General features: G+C 45.6%; 1 protein-coding gene across 1 annotated transcript in view; it reads right to left on the bottom strand.

The window, feature by feature from the left end:
* ABHD2 (abhydrolase domain containing 2, acylglycerol lipase) overlaps positions 1 to 21,942 on the bottom strand; it is a 110,722-nt gene extending 88,780 nt beyond the window's left edge. Inside the window, exon 1 of the mRNA XM_004017743.5 lies at positions 21,857 to 21,942. The gene's annotated coding sequence lies outside the window, so the exon portion shown is untranslated. The remainder of the gene's footprint in view (positions 1 to 21,856) is intronic.
* Positions 21,943 to 22,156: the final 214 nt, after the last annotated feature.

Here is a 22,156-nt window from a genome sequence, read left to right as displayed (position 1 = left end):
ACTCTTTGCAACCTCATGGACTGTAGCCCACCAGGCTCCTCTGTCCATGGGATTTCCCAAGCAAGAATACTGGAGTGAGTTGCCATTTCCTTCTCCGGGGGATTTTGCAGACCCAGGGATTGAACCTGGGTCTCCTGCATGGGCAGGTAGATTCTTTACCAACTGAACCACCAGGAAAGTCAGTATACAGTAAATGAACCCCAAATATTAGCTACCCCATCACCACCATTAAACTCTCCTCCATCTCGCCTTAGTAAACACTAATCTGACAGGTAGCAAGTACCACGAAAGATGTTCTTTTCCCAACTGACACAGAGGCCTCATCAACAATGAAATAACTAGTGGATCCACTGCCTGGGCTCTTCCAACAAGTTTCAAATTAATCCCAGGACACACTTTCGATTCTTCTAATGCAGAATCGTGTTACACACTTAATAAATCGCTGGATAGTAAATGTTCATCACCAAGGTTCATGAACAGTTCCAAGGTGCATTTTCGTTTATGCTGAAAGGGTCTAGCAGTCCACAGCCTGGACCTCTGCTTCTGACACATACGCCCTCTCTCCTGCCAAGGGACCCCTCCTTTCCCACAGAGACCATTCTTCCAACTGCATCTCCTTCCTGCCTGTAAATCTACTCTTGCTCGGCTTTCATAGCAAACCTCTTCAACGCCTTGAAATAAAACCCCATGCCAGCACAGTAAGCCTGGGGCAGGCTTGCTTCCTCCAGAAGGCCCTGTGAGTAGTATATGAGAAGGCAAGGGCCATATCACATGGTGGTCAGGTCATTCTAATCTGTCCACCTTTTGGTGACAACTTAGAAAAAAGTTGTTCAGTTGCTATGTTCAGTCCAGCTCTTTGTGACCCCAAGGACTGGAGCCGGCCAGGCTCCTCTGTCCATGGGATTTCCCAGGCAAGAATACTGGAGTGCATTGCCATTTCCTTCTCCAGGGGATCTTCCTGGATCAGGGATCAAACTATGTCTCCTGCATTGGCAGGCAGATTCTTTACCACTGAGCCACCTGGGAAGCCCTTAGATAAAAGCAGTCAACTCTAAATGGAGGCAATATGACATATTTGGGGAAAAAGCAGGGAGGAAAAGGGCCAGTTTCTCCCTACTTTATCTGCCATTTAACTAGGAAATTGGGGCTATTGTACACACCACACACAATCACACAGAAGGGGGGAAACACGCGCAGAGCAGATTTGCTGGGACAAAGCCTGGCCACCCCTTGGGAGCTGTTTCTCTGCACTTGTTAAGTGCTCAGTGACTCAGGACTGAGACGGAAGGTTCTAAAGTGTGTCCTAGTCAACCCAGAGGTGTGCACGCTTGATAACCCGAGCTGATTTCGGCCCCATTCTGATCTCACAGTGAGATTTCAATTCTCTGGGTCAGTGCCTCGGCCAGCAGCTCAGAGAATTGCCTCTCAGCACAGCCAGGCTGTTCCAATCCTGTGTGTCCTCCTCCCAGGGAGAGTTCTGTGGGCTGAGTCTTCAGGGTAACCCGGTTTTGAAATTCCGCCTCTCACCACTGCCACCACCTCAAGCCTCAAATTGATGGAGAACCCTGGCAATGACAGGGGTAACTGTATTTTCCAGATATGCCAAGAGGCATTGATTAATTAATTGATTGATTTCTGAACACTAAGCATGGAGTACCCAGGCCCTTTCCTTCAGCATATCAAACCAGGGACCAGCTCTGGCGCCCTGGGACCAGGTTATGGTGCTGGGGTGTGGGTGGTGGCAGGAAGATCCAATTGCTAGTTCCTCACAAATCAGGTCCTATGAGGGGAAGGGAATGCTCTGAGTCACATGCAATTTGGTAAAGAGAAGGGGATTTCCAAATGATTAAATACATTTAGGCTAACCTCACTCTCAGTTGCGTTCAAAATGGAGAGCTTGAAATTGCCTTTTTGTGAAAACTCACCCAAGTGATAAGTTTCGTTTAACCATATTCTTCCACAAAGTCATAAGCTCATGCATTCATCCTGCTGCAATTTCAGAAGGTGTCCTACAAGTGTCTAGTAAGAGCAAAGTCATCCTATGACAGAAAGTGTGAACCTTGTGCCTAAGTATCAGGAGTGACTACTAACCCATAGGTTTCACAAAAGAAAGTACGTCAAGGCTGTATATTGTCACCCTGCTTATTTAACTTCTATGCAGAGTACATCACGAGAAACGCTGGACTGGAAGAAACACAAGCTGGAATCAAGATTGCCGGGAGAAATATCAATAACCTCAGATATGCAGATGACACCACCCTTATGGCAGAAAGTGAAGAGGAACTAAAAGCCTCTTGATGAAAGTGAAAGAGGAGAGTGAAAAAGTTGGCTTAAAACTCAACATTCAGAAAACAAAGATCACGGCATCTGGTCCCATCACTTCATGGGAAATAGATGGGGAAACAGTGGAAACAGTGTCAGACTTTATTTTGGGGGGCTCCAAAATCACTGCAGATGGTGACTGCAGCCATGAAATTAAAAGACGCTTACTCCTTGGAAGAAAAGTTATGACAAACCCAGATAGCATATTCAAAAGCAGAGACATTACTTTGCCGACTAAGGTCCATCTAGTCAAGGCTATGGTTTTTCCAGTAGTCATGTATGGATGTGAGAGTTGGACTGTGAAGAAGACAGAGCACTGAAGAATTGATGCTTCTGAACTGTGGTGCTGGAGAAGACTCTTGAGAGTCCCTTGGACTGCAAGGAGATCCAACCAGTCTATTCTGAAGGAGATCAGCCCTGGGATTTCTTTGGAAGGAATGATGCTAAAGCTGAAACTCCAGTACTTTGGCCACCTCATGTGAAGAGTTGACTCATTGGAAAAGACTTTGATGCTGGGAGGGACTGGGGGCAGGAGGAAAAGGGGAAGACAGAGGATGAGATGGCTGGATGGCATCACTGACTTGACGGACGTGAATCTGAGTGAACTCCGGGAGCTGGTGATGGACAGGGAGGCCTGGTGTGCTGCGATTCATGGGGTTGCAAAGAGTCGGACACGACTGAGCGACTGAACTGAACTGAACTGAACCCAGAAATAGCTGGAGACTGTGTCACCAGTTAAGCAGGCACGTTGATTTGAGCCCTTTTACATGCACTTACTAAATTACCGAAAGGGAGCTGGCCTCTCCCATTAGCAAATAGCCTTCCTCAAAGAGTAGCACTTTCTATTGGAAGACAATGAATAAAGCACTTAATGAAATTACAGGAAAATTGTTTTCTCTACAGTCAAGAAATCATTCAATGCCAACCTGAGGACAAACCCAAAATTCAAACCCAGGGGTCTCCTCTACGGAGAGCCTATAGTTTTCTAATATGACAGGCATTTTAATGGAGAGATTTGGTAACTCCAACATTGTATTTAAAAACATATACTGTGGGACATCACTGGTGGTCCAGTGGTTAAGAATCTCCCTGCCAATGCAAGGGACACAGGTTCGATCCCTGGTCCAGGAAGATCCCTCATGCCATGGGGCAACTAAGCCCATATGCCACAACGACTAAAGCCCAAGAGTCCTAGAGACCATGACAAGAGAAGTCACTGCAACGAGAAGCCTCACATTGCAACTAGAGAAAACCCATGCACAGCAACGTAGAGCCAGTGCAGCCTAAATAAATAAATAATTTTAAAAACACTTAAAAATATATATATACCATAATTCAAGTCTGTAATATCAAAAGAAAACCTCAGTTTATCAGAAACCAACAAACCCAACTGCCTAGTACACTGGAATTTTTTTAAAGATTTTTTTGAAGTGAACCATTTTTAAAGTCTTTATTGCATTTGTTGTAACACTGCTTTTATTTTATGTTTTGGCCAGGAAGCATGTAGGATCTTAGCTTCCTGACCTGGGATCGACCCCTGCTTTGGAGGGTGAAGTCTTAACCACTGGACCACCAGGGAAGTCCCTGGAATTTTTAAGACATAGGTACAACTGAAGAGAAGGGCATCTCCAGATTTATTAAACGGAAGAAACTTCCAGGGCATGTGATGGGAACGGCAAAGATCCCACCCAGCAAACAAGCTTCTAGATGGAGGAAACTAGGGATGGGGTGGGAGGGCAAGACCTAGTGCCTGGCACAGCCCTTGGCTGAACAGTGACTGACCCTGGGGCTTCCCTGGTGGTTAAGAATCTGCCCCTGCAATGCAGGGAACATGGGTTCGTTCCCTGGTCACGGGACTAAGACCCCACATGCTACGGAACAGGTAAACCTGCATGCCACAATTGGAGAACCTGTGTGCTGCCAAAGAAAGATCCCACATGCTGCAACTAAGACCCAACGCAGCCAAATAAATAAATATTTATTTAAAAAGAAACTCTAGGTTCTAACTTATTTAAAAAAAGAAGAAGAAGAATCATTGACCCCAGGGAACTCACTAAAACAGAGAAGAAAGTTTCACCCAGACCTGCAATACAAAGCACTTACAGCCACCTTCAGTTAAAGAGAAAATAAAAATAATCAGGAGTCCCCATTCCTGAGCATTCTGTCCCAAAGGCCCCAGAGCCAGATTGGTGCACAGTACTTGGCTAAGACACACACTTTGAACCTGTAATAGGAACATGACGACACCGTGCGGCCCTTTATAATCCTCATGCTTGCCTGTCACCACGCAGGCAGCAAGAAGTAGGTCTGTGAGGAGAACCAACCCACAGGTCAAGCCCCTTGCCCCTCCCCTAGGATGAGACACTTCTGCCCACTCGCATGCCCACCGGGCCAGGCTGGGCTCATCCAGTCCTGGCCTCTCCCAGCTCTGGGCTCTGATGATGAATTCTGCCCACTGTTGTTGTTCAGTCGCTCAGTCTTTGCGACTCCAAGGACTGCAGCACGCCAGGCTTCCCTGTCCTTCACCATCTCCTAGAGTTTGCTCAAACTCATGTCCATTGAGTTGGTGATGCCATCCAACCATGTCACCCTCGGTCGCCCCTTCTCCTCCTGCCCTCAATCTTTCCCAGCATCAGGGTGTTTTCCAATGAGTCACTTCTTCGCATTAGTTGGCCAAAGTACTGGAGCTTCAGCTTCAGCGTCAGTCCATCCAATGAATATTCAGGGTTGATTTCCTTTAGGATTGACTGGTTTGATCTCCTTGCTGTCCAAGGGACTCTCAAGAGTCTTCTCCAACACCACAGTTCAAAAGCATCAATTCTTTGGTGCTCAGCTTTCTGCCAGTAGTGACAACAGTAGCTCCCCTCAGGGCTTGGCCTAGAAAGCAAGAAAGGTTCTGGGCTCCCTGTCCTTCCAAGAGGGAGAGAAGGTTCTAGGGGCAAGGGTATGCAGTATAAGGCATGCTTTACTTACTTCTGTTTTATTAATATATACCTCGGGCTCTGGGACTAGACACAGGATCTCCTGCAGGCTTGGAGCAGTAAGCTTAAAGATCACATGGATTCCACAGAGACAAGTGCCCAAGTCCCTGAAGACAAAATCCACCAGCTAAATGCAGACCCATAGGAAGCACTGACTTACACTCAGCCCTTTAGGCTAAAAATGAAGGACAGGGTATCTTGAGACAGTCACCCTTCTGGGGCTGCACAAGCCTCCAGGGAGCCCCTACCCAGCCTCTGCCATCAGTTCTGCTGTTTCTGAGAGCTAAATAGAGCTTCGGCCCCAGAGTCCAGGTCACAGATCAAGTGGAAGGTCCCAGATGTGCTGGATTCTGGCTCTCAGAAGAGGAAGGGGATCCCATCCCATTGGCGTCTCCACACGACGTACTTCCGGGGGTAATGTGGTGTTAGTCCCTGCTCTGAGCATGGGCTGTGCTGTGCAGCTCTGAGTAGATCACTTGCCCTCTCTGGGGATTTTGAAGTTTACCCTAAGAGCCACTGTGGTACAATCAAATGACAAAAGATTTTTTTCCCTTCCATTTATTCTTTCTTTTATTGAGATGTATTGGACATACAGCACTGCGCACGTTTAAGGTGTACAGCATAATGACTTGATTCACATCATGAAATGATGACTGTGATAAGTTCAGTGAAGCTCCATCACCTCATACAGAAACAAAAATTAAGAAATAGAAAAAAAACATTTTCTTTGTGATGAGAACTTTTAGAATTTACTCTCTGAACAACTTTCATATATTATGTTGTATATTACACCCCTAGTGTTTTTAATCTTATGACCTTTGTTTGTACCTTCTGCCCTTCTTCAGTCAATTTCCCCTCCTCCTGCCACCTGCCTCTGGTAAGCACACATCTGATCTCTTTTTCCATGAGTTTGCCCATACGTTCTTGAAGTAAAACTGACCTGTAACACTGTATCACTTCCTGTTATACAACCAAGTGATTCAATATGTCCATACTTTAAAAAAAATGATCACCTTAAATCTAGTTATATCACCACATGAGATATTAAACAGTCATTCACTAGGTTCCCCACATCGTACCTTTCACACCAGTGATTCATTTATTTTGCAACTGGAAGTTGGTACTCTTAAATCTCCCTCACCTATTTCTTTCTTCCCCCCACCTGCCTCCCTTCTAGCAACCACCCGTTTGTTCTCTTTATCTCTGTTTCTGTTTTGTTTCTTCATTTGTTCTGTTTTTTAGATTCCACATATGAGTGAAATCATATAGTGTTTTGGTTTTGGCTGACTTATTTCACTTAGCATATTTCACCCCTCTGGGTCCATCCATGTTGTTGCAAATGGCAAGATTTCATTTTTTTATTATGGCTGAGTAATATTCCACTGTGCATATATACTATATCTTCTTAATCCATTCATTTATTGGTGGGCACTTAGACTACATCCATATTTTTGTTGTTTAGTCACTAAGTCATGTCTGACTCTTGTGACCCCATGGACTGTAGCCCGTCAGGCTCCTCTGTCCACGGGATTTCCCAGGCAAGAATACTGGAGTGGGTTGCCATTTCCTTCTCCACGGGATCTTCTTGACCCAGAGATTGAACTTGAGTCTCCTGCATTGGCAGCTGGATTCCTTACCATTGAGCCAGCAGGGAAATCCAATTGTAAATAATGCTGCAAGGAACATCGGTGTGCATATATCTTTTCTAATTAGTGTTTTTGTTTTCCTCTGATATATACCCAGAAATGGAAATGCTGGATCATATGGTAGGTCTATTTGTAATTTTTTGAGGAAACTCCAACTGTTTTCCACAGTGGCTGCACCAGTTTACACTCCCACCTACAGTGCATGAGGATCCCCCTTTCTCCACATCCTCCCCAACATTTATTTGTTCTCTCTTTGATAACAGCCATTTTGACAGGTGCGAGGTGATGTCTCATTGGGACTCTGATTTGCATATATCTGATGATTAGCAATGCTGAGTGTCTTTTCATGTGCTTGTTGGCCATCTGCATATCTTCTTCGAAAAAAACGTCTATTCAGAACCTTTGTCCAGTCTAAAAAATTCAGTTCAATTCCAGAAAAATAAACGACCCAATCAAAAAATGGGCCAAAGAACTAAATAGACATTTCTCCAAAGAAGACATACGGATGGCTAACAAACACATGAAAAGATGCTCAACATCACTCATTATTAGAGAAATGCAAGTCAAAACCACAATGAGGTACCACTTCACACCAGTCAGAATGGCTGCGATCCAAAAATCTGCAAGCAATAAATGCTGGAGAGGGTGTGGAGAAAGGGAACCCTCCTACACTGTTGGTGGGAATGCAAACTAGTACAGCCACTATGGAGAACAGTGTGGAGATTCCGTAAAAAATTGCAAATAGAACTACCTTATGACCCAGCAATCCCACTGCTGGGCATACACACCGAGGAAACCAGAATTGAAAGAGACACATGTACCCCAATGTTCATCGCAGCACTGTTTATAATAGCCAGGACATGGAAACAACCTAGATGTCCATCAGCAGATGAATGGATAATAAAGCTGTGGTACATATACACAATGGAGTATTACTCAGCCGTTAAAAAGAATTCATTTGAATCAGTTCTGATGAGATGGATGAAACTGGAGCCGATTATACAGAGTGAAGTAAGCCAGAAAGAAAAACACCAATACAGTATACTAACACATATATATGGAATTTAGGAAGATGGCAATGACGACCCTGTATGCAAGACAGGGAAAGAGACACAGATGTGTATAACGGACTTTTGGACTCAGAAGGAGAGGGAGAGGGTGGGATGATTTGGGAGAATGACATTCTAACATGTATACTATCATGTGAATTGAATCGCCAGTCTATGTCTGACACAGGATGCAGCATGCTTGGGGCTGGTGCATGGGGATGACCCAGAAAGATGTTATGGGGAGGGAGGTGGGAGGGGGGTTCATGTTTGGGAATGCATGTAAGAATTAAAGATTTTAAAATTTAAATAATAAAAAACTTAAAAAAAAATAAAAATAATAAAAATAAAAAATTCAGTTCAAATGACACAGATTTTAGAGTCATAGGCCTTGGGTTTGAGTTTAGGTTGTTCCAAGTGACTTTGAGTGAACTGCTTACATTTCATGAAAGTTCACTTTTTCTTCTATCAAGTAGGGGAGGGGAGATTACCTTACAGACTATGGAGGGAGAGAAGCTGGTGAAATTATGTTGGTTAAGAAAATGCTTTGTAGTTATAAAATACCGATACACTCAAGACATGGTTCGCAAAATGCTTAGAGCTTTTTACAGGAAATCTGCCTTATTATATATTTCAAGATTATAAGAATGTAAAGAAACAGCTCGAGGACTTTCGTGGTGGCACAGTGGATAAGACTCCGCCTGCCAATGTAAGGGATACAGGTTCGATCCCTGGTCTGGGAAGATTTCATATGCCGTGCAGCAGCTAAACCTGGCACCACAACTACTGAAGCCCATGCTCCTAGAGCCTGTGCTCTGCAACAAGAAGCCACCACAAAGGGAAGCCCACGCAAGTAGGGGCGGCACCGTCAAAAATAAATAAATACAATTGTTTAAAGAAAGAAAGACCTAGGGAGTTCTCAACATATGAGGAACAGGGGAGTTGGTCCCTAGGCAGTCTTCAGCTTGACTTCGTCAGATCTTTCTACCAAGGACACTGAAAATCTAGAAGAATACAAATTCAGAGGCTCTGACATGAAAAGGGCAGCTCTCTGGGTTGATATATTTTGGGGTCTTAGCTAAACAGAAACAGGAGGAGGCTCACATCCTCAAAAGTTCCTGCCTCCTCGTCCATCCAGCACAAACGTCCCACTGTTGTTCTGCACTTTCCTCCCAGTCCTCCCACTAAGCAAGTGAGAGTTCTCTGCCTTCTTTAAAGCCTGAAGGCAAGTCTCCACTGTTATTCCTAGTCACCCAGCAGCCTTCCTCCTTCGGGTTTTGGTTAAAGTTTGCCTGTTCAGGCAGGCATTTGATCTGAGTCCATCTCCACCTCCACCCAAGGCAGGTGAGCCTCCCAGGGAGCAGAGACTCAGCCACGAGCTCGGTTTACAGGCAGTTTTCCTCTGCTAGGCTTTCCCTGTGCCTATGTGATGCCAAACATTAGTTTCCTGGAAGGTAAGTTAGATTTCACTGGAAATGAGGGAAATGTTTCTCCATTATTGGGAAAGTGATCCCATTTCCCCAAAATTGATTTACTTGTATAAGCTGGATGCACCCTCAAGGATAAAGCAGTGGTTTGTAAAAGTAGGGGCTTCCTGGGTGGCTCAGATGGTAAAGAACCTGCCTGCAACACAGGAGACCAGGCTTCAATCCCTGGGCCGGGGAGATCCTCCTGGAAAATGGAATGGCAACCCACTCCAGTATTCTTGTCTGAGAAGTCCCATGGATAGAAGAGATTGGCAGGCTACAGTCTGTGGGGTTGCAAAGAGTTGGACACTACTGAGCGACTAACAATTTCACTTTTCACTTTGTAAAAGTAGGGGACAGACACCCCACCCCCACCACCCAAAGGGTCAATATCACTGGGGGAGCTATTTGTAAAACTACATCCCACTTCTGACATTCCACTCTGCTCCTCACAGGTACCAAAGGCATCAGCTTCATTCTAAGCCCTATGGGGACTATGAAAGAAGTACAATACATGGTGTCTGGGAAATAATGAGCAAACAGTGCAAACCCATATATAATGAAGAATGAAATCCTAAAGTTCCAACTATGAATACTGGAGGAACTCAAAGGAGGCAAGAAGAAGGAGGAGGGGGACTCAGATGGCTAGAGAGCCATCCAGGGAAGGGAGGGGACAGAAAAGAGGGAAAGGAGGGGTGGGTGCAGACCTCAAGCTGGGCTCAGGAGTGGAACCAAGGCCTGAACACGCTGGACAACCAGGAAATTGGCAGGCAGGGCGGGAGGAATGGGGCTGGGAGCAGTGGGAGTGGGTCACTGTGGAAGAAGCTTCAGGGCTTTACTTCCAGGGGGAGTTCCAGACAACAGCTTGGAAGATGGTGCCCTGGTGGAGCCCAGTGGGCTAGCCCACTGGGGGACGGATGTGCCTCGGTAGATATGAGAAGCCCTTGTTTGGGTGGGTGTAACCCGACCCATAGGATGTTGGACAAGCATTGTCATTCACCTCGTGTACATCACCCCAAGCTGCCGTGACATTGCAGTAGTTTTTGGACAATCTGCTGAAGTATACAGGAGTCTTCAGTTGAGGACCATCCCCTCCAGGCCCTCAAAAACGTGCCATTTCCTACCTTTGTGTTTTGCATATACTTTTTCATGACTAGAAAATCAGCAAGCCAAAAGTGATGATTCATGTCCCTTTGATCTCTGCTGGGGATTCTGGTCCATGCCCTGCTAATTCAATCCTCAGTGTACAATTCTATACAAGTTTCAATTCAGAGTGTGGAGCATGGGAGCGAGGGAGGGGGCAGCACTCTGTAAATATTTATTAATGGATTGAACCTGGGGAAAAGGGCTAATGTATCTCCTTTCTGGTCCTTGAGCAGAATTTTTCCATGAGATTATTACATTAGGTTGAGATATAGGCCAGTATGAGTAACTTCCATACCACAGGGGCTTCCCTAGTGGCTCGGTGGTAAAGAATCTGCCTGCAATGCAGGAGACATGGGTTCCATCCCTTGGTGGGGAAGATCCCTTGAAGAAGGGAATGGCAACTATTCCAGTGTTCTTGCCTGGGAAATCCCATGGACAGAGAAGCCTGGTGGGCTACAGTCCATGGGGTCGCAAAGAGTCAGTCACGACTTCACTGCTGGGCACACAGGCATGCACGCCATGCTACAGTGGGTCAAGAGAAAAAGCTCAGTGTGACGTGGGCTGTCAGGAGCTTTTGGATATTTGAAAGAACACACTTAAGTTCAGGAAAATAATTATCCATTTAAGTGAAAGTTTTCCATTTTTGTCACTCAGACATGCTAATGTCCAACGCCATGCTTCTCTTTATGTTTCTCCCTGTTTATCTAAAGGTTCAGAGAATTATAAATCTACTTCAGAAACTGCTCATAAATAAGGAAAAAAAGAGAACTCAAAGCAAAACAAACAAACAGGCTGTTCTTTGTAGTAGAAGAAAGGACAGATGCCCAAAGAGAAGGTAGGCAGAAAACTACCCATTAATTGTTGGCATTCAGATAAATACTGAAATACCATTAGAAGACTCATGGCTCCTGTTTCTTACTCCAAAACATCCAATGCAACAAAACTGTGTATGTCTTTTGCCAACTGACATAAGCTTATTTGAGCTAGAAAATTTAAATCTGAATACAATTAATCCTAAGGTTAACCTACATTGAGAGGTTGATGGAATTTTAAAAAATAGGGATCTTTTTTTCTTTAGGCTGTTCCCTATGGCATGTGGGATCTTAGTTCTCTGACCAGGAATCTCTGACCACTCCCCCTGCATTGGAGTGCATGGTCTTAACCGCTGGACCACCAGGGAAGTCCCCAAGATCATTTTTAATATCTAAGAAAAATGGAAAAATGCTTCCTTAAGCATCTGTGACATTCGGAACAGGTTTGTGTAAATAGGTCAGAACAAGTCTTGTTACAAAGATTTCTGCTTCATGGAGATGCTCCCATAGGTGTGTAGGGGTGGAGGGGTAGTGAGGCTGCTCACAGTAGGGTGACAGGCTTTGGGGGCAGACAGATCTGTCCAGAATCACAGTCCTACCACTAACTGGTTGTATGACTCTGGGCAAGTTTCTTAACCTCTTTGCACCTCAGTTTCCTAACCCATTAACATGGGGATGATAGAGTGTCCTGCTGTTACCACCAAAACGTTAGATGCAAACATGATGACTTGGCAATGGTGTGTCCACCAGCTGTGGCAAAAGAGGGAATCGATTTACCCAACTGGACTAGAGGGTCCCAGCGCAGAGCTCAAAGTGTGGGTCTCTTCAAGCTTGATTAGCCCAGGTCCTGAACTTGCCTGTGAGCAATCACCAGCAACCCCAATTTAACCATCTCATGCAGGTGATGAGCAGATCACAGACATTCTACACATTCCCATACCCATTCCTGACCAGTAGCTTGTCTACCAGCTCCCCCAGAGAGTTTATAAAGTTTATGATTCACAGATTAGGGGTCGAAGACCCTCACTCTGAAATCCAGTAAGTGCTCTCTGGCTAATTCTAACTAACAAGTCACTGTCTCTTCAAAAGGAAGGAGCAGAACCAGATGAAAACAAAATTCCTATTTGTGTATCTCTACAGTTAATCAAATGCTTGGGAGCTAAATATTAATACATTACATTGGTTAATCCTCAAACAAGTCACAGTGTGCACGGGTGTCGACAGTGGAGACCTAGATGGAATTTATTGTTTACAGAGGGCGTCCTCAGACATTACCTCACTTGGTGCTTACGACAGTTCTGTGAGTTATTACTAATGCCAGGGAGGAGGAGTCTGAGGCCTGGAGACCCACCCTGGGCCAGGCCTGGGAAGGGCTCTAGGAATACAGAGAAACAAGCCACCTGTCTGTCTTGGGGAGCTTTCACTGAGCTGGATGCATCCTGATCCCTCTGGCTCCACTGACAGCAGCTCTGCACGTCCTCTCCCATTCAAAGAGGGCCTTCTGGAAATCTGCATTCCCCTCACAGGCTCTGTGGTGGCAAAGTCAAGATTTCTCTCGCAATTTCAGGGTAACATCCAACTTTCTATGCAGAGGCAATAAATAGAGTGATGGCTGACATTAATGACAGACCAAGTGAAAGGGACTGACTTTTCTAAATTGGGAAAAAAGTATGCTTGACTATCATCTCCTTGGCATTTTCCATCATCTTACTATTTAGAAGGGCACATTTTTCAATGTCACTGACAAAAGTGAGCAAACACTTTATTTACATGATCAGAATAGAAACAGGAATTGCAGCTGCGGGATTCGGAATCTGAGAAGCTGAAGTCTACAGTCCAGGACACACAAGAAGCTATAGCTGGGAGGATCTGGAAGCTCAGCAAGCATTCATGGAAATCCACCTCTGGGCCAAACAAGAGGCCAACAGTGGGGCAGAGGGTGTCCTCCCCAGAGAGGAGCCTGGATGGTAGAGGCCCACCAAAGAGAGGGCTCAGTAAATGTTTATTGAAAGACGCCAGAGCAGGGACGACCCTGAAGATCCAGTGGTTAAGACTCCGAGCTTTGAAGGAAGGGGTGAGGGTTTGATCCCCGGTTGGGGAACTAAGATCCCACATGCTCTGTGATGTGGCCAAAAATAAAAAAAGACTTCACTGCAATCACGTCATCCTGGGAATACTGTGCTTTCCTGACTTTTTTGAGAGCAGTAATGTCACAGCTGCTGGACAAAAGTGAACATACTGGAGAAAAGTGAACAGGATGCCAAACAATACATGCAGAGATCTGCTAAAATGCATTGCTCCTCGTTAAGTGAACAACGCAAGGAACAGACTTAAAGGGTATTTCTAAAGTGTTCAACAAAAGCACATGGAAAGGAGCCATGCATGACACAAACATGACTGGAAACCTCTGTCATGAGGTTAGATTTCCACTGGGGTATTTCAAACTCAGGGGCCACGTGGCCCCCTCTATGGGAAAAAAAATAGTCCTGCCTTTGATTCGACTCTTATATTAAATTGCTTTTTTTTCTTTTTTAAATGCAGGGACCCCAGAAGAAAGGAGCTCTAATTTATTTATTTATTGGACACACTGAGTAGCATGTGGGAATCTTAGTTCCTCGACCAAGGATAGAACTCGAACCCTCTGTCTTGGGAGCCCAGAGTTTTAATCACTGGACCGCCAGGGAAGTCTTTACATTAAATTATTTTATTCAATTATTATTTCCTATACTATTTCTTAAAATACATAAACATAAAACCAGACATAAATTTACCTTAGCACTTTTCCAATTATGGAGACTAAAATGAATGTACAAATAAATACAAATAAAATTACCCAAAGAGTATAATTCAGATTGACTACACTTGACTCCACTACTTTCCTCTGCTGGAACCCCTGCGTCAGCCTTCATTTGCACACTTGGCTTCACCTGACACTATCTTTTCTCCACTAAGTTTGTCTCTGTGTTTTTCTCACAGTAGGTTAACCTGGCTCTAACTTATCAGAAATTTACACACAAATGGCACTGAGGGACCTCCCCAGTGGTCCAGTGGCTGATTTTGATTGTTTGGTTGTTTAGTTGCTAAGTCGTGTCCGACTCTTGTGGCCCCATGGACTGCAGCCTGCCAGGCTCCTCTGCCCATAGGATTCTCCAGGCAAGAATACTAGAGTGGGTTGCCATTTCCTTCTCCAGGTCCAGTGGTTAAGAGTCCAGTTAAGACCTGGTGCAGCCAAATAAATAAATAAAAATAGAAATTTTAAAAAATTTTAAAAAAGTAATAAGAGGCACTAGGGTGGCCTGGCTGGACCCTAATATAATATGATCATCCCAGTGATCCAGACATACCTTTAAAATATTACCAATTATCATTAACATGAACTCTAAAAGTCTAAGTGTTCTTAATTTAAGGAGAACTCAAAGAAAATCAAGGACATATCCTTGGTCTTGGATTGGGAAATATCCGTAACCCAGAAGGAATGCCACAGTACTGACTGCTGGAGGAGAGCAGAGGGTACCATGGGGACGCAAATAAAAAGTCACATTGCATCTCAGAAACAATATGAGCCACCCCCTGACATATTACATCAAGAATTTAATATGTGTAAGCATATGCTTCGAAAGACATCACATCAAAGGGCCTCATTCCAAGCTGTGGAGGTCCCACCCTGGCTTCCCCCACGCCTCATCCTTAAGAACTACAACATGGCACTTTATTACTGTGTTTTTGTTTTTGGTTTTTTTTGCCACAGCTTGCAGGATCTTAGTTCTCCAACCAGGGACTGAACCCAGGCCCTTGGCAGTGGGAGCGCTGAGCCCAAAGCAGTGAACTACCAGAGAACATATGGAAGGCATGAACGTACCCTGACTCCCATGAGTCAGCTCGCGTCACTCTGACGGCACCATCGCATATTGACACTGTGTGGTCTGTATCCCCTCAAAGAAACTGGGCACAAAACTCCACTAAATGATGCCACAGCTAGGTTAGCTTAAGCGAATGGCCTTGTTTCCCAGCAGAAGAAAAGCTGGCGCTGTTTAAGGACACTGAAAAAGTGGAACCTTCCTTGAATAGAATCCTCTACTTCAGACCCTCCCAAATGCCATGATTCAATTTCCATTAGCAAAACTGTTTCAAACAATTATTTATGTATTTAAACTTTTGGCTACACTGGGTCTTCACTGCTGTGCGCAGGCTACTCTCGAGGGGAGCTTGGGCTTCTCACTGTGGTGGCTTCTCTCACTGTGGCTCATGGGCTTAGCTGCCCCACGACATCTGGGATCTTCCGGGACCAGCAACTGACCAGTGTCCCCTGTACTGGCTTTCCTGGTGGCTCAGACGGTAAAGAATCTGCCTGCAGCGCAGGAGACCCAGGTTCTATCCCTAGGTCGGGAAGATACCCTGGAGGCGAAAACGGCAACCCACTCCAGTATTCTCACCGGGAGAATCCCATGGACAGAGGAGCCTGGTGGGCTACAGTCCATGGGGTCGCAAAGAGTCGGACACAACTGAGCAACTAACACACACCGCTGCACTGGCAGGCGGATTCTTATCCACTAGGCCACCAGAGAAGCCCTCCACCTTTTTAATCAATCTAAATATGTTCTGTTTAGAAGGCTGCTCTTTATTCTGGGAGGTGGACTCTCCCCCATTTTTGGTGTTAAAATGTCTTTTCTTAAATGATGGTGATGATGGAAGAGTACAGAGCTTTTTTATTTCCCTGTTTGAAAAGCAAAATTTGGCAATCCTGTGTTGGACTTCCTGATTTTTTTTAACTGCTGTCACTGACATGACTAAGTAAACGGTACACAAATTCATGCCTAGAGTGACTATGCAAAATGGGGTGGTTTTTCAAAGCTTCTAACTATTCTACCTCCAGAAGCTGACAGATAACATCACCCCCTCTCATATTACATCACACAGCAGCTATGGCACAACTGATTGAGAACGTGGACGCCTAGCAAGGAGCAAAGACCAGAATGCAACAAATCTCCGTTAGACTGGCTGACTGACATTATGAAGATTCAAAGCATGGTCAAGGTGACTCTAAATTAGAGTTGGAGGGAAATAAAAACAAGATGAAGATTAAGGCACATTTTAAAGAAAAGGGAAAAATAAAGCAGCAGGCAAGATGGAAGCCACTAAGGACCAAAGACCATGTTTAAATCAGTGTGATTATAAAAACATAATTGCAGCCAGAGAAAATTCAAACACAAAGACCCCCTAAACTCTCTTAGAGTAATCAGCAAAAGCCTAGCAAGGCCATGTGAGTCTGAGGCCTTGGAGATGACAAAGTGATATGGAGAATGGGAAAGACTTCTGAGGAGAGAAAAAAATTATATTCCCAAATATTGTTTGGGAAGGATGCTTCACAGAGGCACAGGTGTGAGGGCTGGTTTTTCCTGGGGTGAGAGAAAGGAAGGGCCGGGGCTTAACAAAGCTGACCAGACAGGAAGTTGTGTCAAGAAGGGAGGGTTCCCCTTCTGATGCCTAAGGCGAACACAGAGCTGGGGCTGGGGTGTGGGAGACGGATTAGATGTGGTAGAGATGCCGAAAGGCCGATCAGGAAGGCCCAGAACTTTCCCTGGAGACCACAGAAAGCACAGCAAGCTTTCCCAGGTGATTCCAGCACATTCCGCCCAGGGGGCAGGCCAAGGGCCTAAGGCCCAATGCTCATTTTTCAGTGTTCCCCACTCTCCCTTCATAGGAGGACCTTCAAGAGAGGCCCTCCCCCTCACCTAGCCTCCTCTAAGGCTCAGAGTTATAGGACATAGAGAAGAAAAATATTTGCCCTCAAACATCCACAGAAATGCCTTAGGATCTCCATGTGAAGCTGTTGCCTAAATAAGAATGGTTCTTAGCAGCCTTGGAAACAGAATTGAATATTTAAAATAGATCACCTTTGTGAAAAAGGATACTGAAGCTCTTCCCGTACTGAAAGAAACACTAAGTGGAAAAAGGCAGGGTTCCAAATATCGTCTGCTACCATTTGTGTAAAAGGGAAAGATAATCATAATGGATTTGCTAATAGATGTTATAAAATATCTTGGCTGTGCCAGGAACACCTCTGGAGGATGAAAAAACCAGTAACAGTGGTGCCTCTAAGGGATAAAACCAGGTGGCGGCAGTCAGGGACGGACAGAGATGTAGTTCCTGCCTCACTTTTGTGCCTTTCGAATGTTTTCTTTCATCACGTAGATGCGTTACCTACTAAATTTTTTTTTGCATTAAAAACACTGAAAAATCTAAAATAATAATAATAAAAAAAACACCAGAATAGTCTTTCTGCAGCAAAACCAAACACCCTTGTTAATCTGGACAGCTGTCTTCCCGGCACACACCAGATGCTCAGTTTGTTAAACTTAATGAACCTCCGCTTAAAAGGAAACAAAAGAAAATCAGAAACCAGGCAAACCCAAGGGTATCAGTTCTAATTCTTTAATAAGCTCTTTACCTGGCTGTTACTTAACTACTGCAAAAGATCAGAAACAGGTCCTTGGGTCATATGCTCTGCACCCAGCCGGGTCCAGTGCGCCAGCCTCATGGGTAACAATAGGTCTGGTGGCCTGTCCACACCAGCCCTTTTATAAATAGAAAACGTATAATCCAAAAACATGATGCCTTGGAACCAAGACCACAAAAACAAACGTGCAGATAGGAAAAATGATCCTGAAGGGAGATGTCAGCACCTGCAGGGTATCAGTACAGAAATAGCAGCTTGTGGGTTAAAAAACGTCAAGCACCAGCCAAAAAGGCTAGAACATGCAGAGCCGCTATGAAATCCTCATGCCGGAGCACAAGAATAGGTGGCCTGAACACCCTGTGCTCTGTTTCTAGGGACAGTACAGCCCAAGATGATACAGGAAGGCTGAGACACCCTTGCCCCAGTCATCTATACTCCTGAATTGGTCCAAAAGTACTCAAAACCCACATTGCAAAAAAAAAAAAAAAAAAAATCTGACTGTTGTAAGCAGAAGGTTGTAGCAGAAATTCTGCCACACGAATTCCATTGTATTAGAAGGCTCTCTCTCCTAGGGCTTTTCAAAGAGCCAGGTTTCAGGCAAAGAATAAGACAGACTTCACCACAATCTTCCCTAGGACCAAAGAAATTATTTTGAGGTGTGGACAAGAGCTTGGGACAAGGGTGGTAGGGAACCACTGTACTCTTCATGGTCCCTGCCAGAGATTCCCAGAAAAAAGCAGAAATGGAAGAAGGGAATGGCAACCCTTTCCAGTATTCTTGCCTGGACAATCCATGGGCAGAGGAGACTGGACGGCTTCAGCCCATGGGGTCGCAGAGTTGGACGTGACCCAAAAACTCAGACACACACACACAAGAAACAACAGCAAATGAGAAGCCCTTTCACCCAGATGTTATGAGAAAAGAAAGCAAGAGAGAAAAGGGCCTATATTAATACACAAAGAAATTACAATAATTATTCTAAGATGGCTGAGGTCCAGAATGTCCTAAACAAAATAACTCAAACAAAAACCCAAACTCAGAATCAACTGTAAGGAAGGTGCCAATCAATGAACAATGATCATCTTTGGTTCATTCTAGAAAACATGTAAAAACAGGGAAGGGAAAAACCAAAAGTGACCAGATTCCTGCAAGAAATAAAGATGACAGGTTATCTTCCGATGAAAAGGGAACTGGCTGGCAGATTGAGAGTAGATATTTATCAGACCTGTGAAGCTGATAAAGTAAGTAAAGGTGAAAGCAAAGAAAAAGAAAGGGGATTTCCCTAACTAACACAAGAGGAAAAGAACCATTCCACTGCATGTGCCATCTGGTTTATTTCAAGCTCAAGAAAAGAACAGGGAAAACGCAGTGAAATTAGCGAAAGAGCTAGATTACCAGCAAGAATCAGTCATACACTTGTGCTTCTGCCAGGGAAGGCAGGCGCTGCTGGTGCTCTCCCTGCTCCCATGACTAAGTAACTTACTTAAATGCATTTGACACACGATCCCTGAACTTCCAAAAAGCACTTAATACAGTGGCTCATGAAATCTTAATCTAAAAATGTTCACCCATTTATAATCACGCTGCATCACACTGACAACTGGGACGAAGGGCCGAGCAGAGGGGAGAGATATTTGGAAGAATGCCGTGGAGACTGATATCATCAGGGACTTTGTTTATCACTTTGGGGGGTTTTTCTCCCTCTTTTAACAAGAACGAGATTTGGAGTCTGAGAAAGAGTATAATTACAAGGAGAGGACTAACAGAGACAATGAATTACCTGATTCAATAAAAGACAGAAAAATAAGCAATAAATAAGAAATAAAATGTGATGTGACTTGGAAAACCCCACAGACATCTGTGGTACAATGAAATCTGGAATATGTTTAATGAACGGGGTGAGTGGAGGCAGAGGGAAAAATCAGTGCCTGATAGAAAATACTGGGGGGTAAGTATGAAGAAAATAAGGATTAAAAAGACAATAGAAGACCATATTTAGCAAATCCATAATGCTTATTGTGTGCCAGGCACTGCTCTAACTGCTTCTGATATCAAAACCTCAAAATAACCTCTAATCTAAGTACCATTATTTTTCTTGTTTCAGAGGTGAACAAGCAGAGGTACGGGCTTCCCTGGTGGGTCACCTGCCAATGCAGGAGATGTGGGTTCGATCCCTAGGTTGAGAAAATCCCCTGGAAAAGGAAATGGCAACAACCCACTCCAGTATTCTTGCCTGGAAAATTCCGTGGACAGAGGAGCCTGGCATGCTACGGTTCGTGGGGTCACAAAGAGTCGAGCGAACAACAAACAGGGGTACAGAGAAGTTAAGTGACTTGCCCAAGGTGATAGCCAGTAAAAAGCAAGGCTAGGGTTCAAATCCAGGCACCTTGGCCTCAAAATCTGTGCCCTTAACGTCTCTGCACCCCACCCCTAGAATTTCAACTCAGAAGAGTGAGAAAAGTAGCTAGGAGTGAAACACAAGTCACGCACTTGCTAGACCCAGGGTCAACAGATCAACCTTTAGTCATGGTTCTGTGATGACCAGTCAGTCCTGAGACCTCCCCAAGCTTTCATTCCCTCACCTGTGCATTGGGAAGGCTGATTAAATGAGCTCTACCTAAGGTGTCTTCAGCTCTAAAATTCCACAAGTCCATGCTGACAATCAGCAGTGTATGGACCGGTCTGCTTTCTGACTGGGTTAGTCAAAGGCGAATTCACCCTAAAACAGGCAGCACACTTGCTATTAAGGTTCCTCCTCTGTCTCCTGACCTTCAGAAGATTATTATGTCCTCTCCATTCAGGCAAATGAAAGAGGATAGTGAAAGGGAGGCTGTATGGTCTCTTCTGGACTCTGCTTTGTGTGGTTGCAGTGAAATGGCCCTCAAAAAGCTCTGGGCCAGGTCACATTAACTCTACTAAATCTACTGTCCCTCCCACCCACCATCTCTCAGGAGTCTGATCTTGGAGCCTGCCTTTGGATCCAATTACTGGAACGCAGGTGAAACTGACACACTGGAGCTGAAGCGACCAGAGACGAATCAGGAAGATTAAGAGAGTTCAAAGGAAGGAGTTTCGTGATGTCTAAATAAACCTTATCTTCTGGCTATGGTCTGTTCTCTTTGCTAACATCCACTCTTGAGAGTGAGACCACCAGTTCATTAGGAATGAATTCAACATCCTCTTTCAAACTAGTGAGCCCCCAGCAGTATTCTTCTGGAGGTAGGCCTTCAAAGTCAGTACATCTATGCATGAAGAAGGGCCTTTACAGGTCGGTGGCACAGTCCTCCCTTGCGAGTCCGGTCTAAGCATCCCTGGCAGGTGGCTGTCACTTGGCCTCTGCCTGGTCACGTCCAAGGTCGAGATGCCGGCTGCCCCGCCTAGCAGGGCCTGTGCTGCTGGACAGCTCTCACTGTGAGGAAAGACCACGAAGCGCCTAGAACAGTGCCTGGCAAGGAGCCGAGCTCAGTAAGTGCGCCTCCAAGTGGGTCAAAAGCTGCCTCCTTACAACTTGAACCCATCAGTCAGGAGTGTGCCCCAGGAGCCCCCAAACGCAGAGACCCTTCGTATATTCGGGGTGTAATCAGATTCCTCGGCCCTCTCCTTACAGATGCGGATGCCAGATCTCCATCACAAAGCCTGGCAGAGCCCCCTCGCCAGACCCCCCAAGTGCGCACTGATGGACCAGTGGCCGGTAGGGAGGCCGCAGTCGGGGATGTCCCCAACCTCGGTATCTGAAGCTTCAAGGGACAAAGGGCTTTCAGAAAGGCGTATCCCACCCTATGTGATCCAGACTGCCTCCCTCCCCGCCGGCCCTAGGGACCCCCACAGCGCCAGGTAACAGGCTCTCTGAGGATCCGGGGCTCTCAGGCAGCTGCGCGATGGGCCGAGCCAGGACAAGGGATCTCGAGGCTCAGAGGTTTGACCCAACTGATCGCGAGCTCGATCGCGGCAAAGCGGAGTTAGCTCGGCCGTAGCTTTACCTGCTCTTGGTTGACTACAGCGGCCCAGCTCGCCCCCGGTCGCGCTCCCGCAGCTCCGCGGCGGCCGCCGGCGGTCATGGAAATGCAGCCGGAACCCCTGGCCAGTGCAGCTCCCGCCGCTACCGGCCCCGCCCAAGCAACTGCCGCCACGCCCCTGACGACCGCTTCTGCCACGCCCCTAACCGCGGAAACACGCCTGTTCATTGGACAGCCCAGCGGCTGCTCTGCTAGCCCCGCGCTCTCATTGCACTCGGAGGGCAGCCCATTGGTCAGCGGACCTGCTCCTCAGAGCGGAGGCGG

Source organism: Ovis aries, chromosome 18 (genome assembly GCF_016772045.2).
Source record: "Ovis aries strain OAR_USU_Benz2616 breed Rambouillet chromosome 18, ARS-UI_Ramb_v3.0, whole genome shotgun sequence".
Classification (NCBI taxonomy): Eukaryota; Metazoa; Chordata; class Mammalia; order Artiodactyla; family Bovidae; genus Ovis; species Ovis aries.
Note: the sequence above shows the minus strand (reverse complement) of the source record. Positions and strands in the feature narration are given on the sequence as shown.